This window comes from Antrostomus carolinensis, unplaced genomic scaffold (assembly GCF_000700745.2).
Source record: "Antrostomus carolinensis isolate BGI_N321 unplaced genomic scaffold, ASM70074v2 scaffold28197, whole genome shotgun sequence".
Lineage (NCBI taxonomy): Eukaryota > Metazoa > Chordata > Aves > Caprimulgiformes > Caprimulgidae > Antrostomus > Antrostomus carolinensis.
The window spans coordinates 6979-9428 of NW_010328558.1; the positions used below are offsets into that span (position 1 = coordinate 6979).

The window sequence follows — 2450 nt, forward strand, 5'->3', positions numbered from 1 at the left end:
GTTTGTGGGTATAATTTTCACATATTATCCACCTCTGTCTTAATTGCCACAGACACGTTAGTGAGACCACATGACAAAGATAACCCGCAAAAGACAGAAGTGTGGCTTGTGCTCTTACTTGCTTCTGATGTGTAAAGGAAATCTGATGGCTTCTCCCTCCAATACTCACCTACACTCTCCCTTGAAATGTAAATCTTTTGTCCAAAATTACTTATGACTAATATTTCACAGACCAAGAGCCAAGCAAACAACCAGTGATGAGTAATACCTCCTCACGTTCCTTGCTCTCATCTTCCTCCTTCCCTTGTGATCCTCCTGTTCTGATCCCTCCTGCCCCCTCCCTGCTCTGGCTGTGTAGGTATGGAAGGGGTTTTTCACTCTCTTTTACTTTGGCATTTGGAGGTTTTTATGTTTTGTTTCTTTATTTTAAGAGCAGTTTGAAGTGGCTGGATTCTTTTACAAATTCGTATTACTTCATAGTATTTCATGTTAGTAAAACTACTTGGGGCAGGGGACAGTCAGGAAAAAGCTGTAAAGCCATGAGATTGCTTCTCCTGCAGAGGTGGAAAGAAAAATTCGAAGTGCTGGGTCACCAAAAGTGTTAAATCTGGCTCTGAGGAGTGAAGAACTGGTTGTGGTAGCTCCTGCAGTTCTGGGAATTTCCTGAGGGTTTCCATTACAGTGAATGATCTGACTCGGGTTTTTATGAGGAACAACCTAATTAAGGGAAAAAGCAGAGATGTTTGAAGCTGAGACCTGCTCGTGAGGGCTCTGAATCACACTCTCTCTTACAGCATGTTTGGTTCTTCCGATGCCGTGTATCACTTCCAGTAAGTGTATTTCCCGTGATGGAAACCAGCTGGTTTTATTGTGAGACTGACTTTCAGCTCAGTATTCATCTCATTCACAGGGAGCTACTAATGCCCCATGTCATGTGCGTGCAGCATATCAGAAAACTTAAAACTGCATCTAGGAAAAAGCCCCAGTAAAGTAAAAAGCGACTGGAAGAGACTGGCTTTGCTTTTTTAAGTTGCACATTGTGTTTTGTTGTGTTTCGGTTTTAACTGTAGTGCTGAATTGCGATTACTATGAAAGACTCGGATGTTTTTGTGCACTTCAGAAAATAGCACAGATGGAGAAAAAAACCTGTGGTGCATCAAAAATTGTTTATTTTTTAAACCAGATGCAATTTAGGTGCATGGTGGAGAGAACACTGAATCAGAGCAGTGAAATGGTCAGAGACCAGCATCAGGGAATGCCATCGAAAATTGTTCTGCGTGATCCATAGGAGATATTAATGATACTTTATTTCAAAGTATCCCATATGGAAAATCTACTTCCTTTCCATTGACTTTTGAATGTAATCCTCACCTGGTTGAATTAACTGACGGATTCTTTCTATGATATTAGCTGATGATAGGTATTTTCAGAGATTGCCTGTGTCCAAGTTGTATTGGAGGCAAACAGGACTCTGGTGAAGGTCCATGTGTCACAAGATGAAGTTTAGATAGAAGTTCACACACTGCAGGCTTGTTGTTGAATGCAGCCAGCATGTACACACAGTTTGGCTGATGAAGGTCACGGGGCTCTAATATCTCATCTTTAAGATTTTTGTAGGATGCTGTTACCTGTTCATTTGAAGTTCACCGTGGTCTTTAGTAAACTTCTGCAGCTTCCCACCAGGAGTTATGTCAAACCACTGATAGCCTGTCATAAAGTGGCCTGGGTGTGCTGCTCACAATTCTGGGGAGGGAAAGAAAAACAACATCAGCCTTTCGATGGGGATCAGTTGGAAAGTCTTTCTGCCTTGGTTCTTTGCTGTGAGGGTAGTGAGACACTGACCCAGGTTGCCCAAGGAAGCTGTGGCTTCTCCTCCCTGGAAGTGTTCAAGGCCAGGTTGGATGAGGCTTTGAGCAACCTGGTCTAGTGGAAGGTGTCCCTGCTGATGGCAGGGGGGTTGGATTGGATCTCTAAGGTCCCTTCCAGCATAAGCCACTCTGGGATTCTGTGATTAGCAACACGCGTGCTAAGGATCCAGTTATGCACTGTGGTAACTGTCCTTGCACGACACACACACCTCTTCTGTGATTCTAAGGAGAAAGGGGCAGGTTTGCGGCCTGGTCGCGGTCTGAGGGGAGATAGATGCGTGTTTGCTCTGTGCCAGCGAGACTGTGCGTTCAGACGGGAGAAACCTGCTCCGTCAAGGGTGAGCACAGCGTATCGCAGTCGTATCGCGATAGCAGTCGTGTCGCCATCGTATCGCAGTCGGAAGCCCAGCGCTCCCCCGGGGTGTGTTCGTGTGAAGGGGTCGCCCAAGGAGGCGGCGGATCCACCTTCCGCGGTTGTTCAACAGCCGGGCAGACGCGGTGCTGAGGGACGTGGTTCAGAGGTGGCCTTGGCCGACTTGGGTTTGTGGTTGGGCTCGGTGACCTTAAAGGTCTTTTCCAACC

General features: G+C 46.0%; 1 pseudogene across 1 annotated transcript in view; it reads left to right on the forward strand.

Moving 5' to 3' along the window:
* Positions 1-2341, forward strand: part of LOC104528320 (histone-lysine N-methyltransferase ASH1L pseudogene) — a 7992-nt pseudogene extending 5651 nt beyond the window's left edge. The window contains exon 2 of the transcript XR_728047.2: positions 2165-2341. The product of XR_728047.2 is annotated as a histone-lysine N-methyltransferase ASH1L pseudogene (transcript). The remainder of the gene's footprint in view (positions 1-2164) is intronic.
* The last annotated feature ends 109 nt before the right edge of the window (positions 2342-2450 follow it).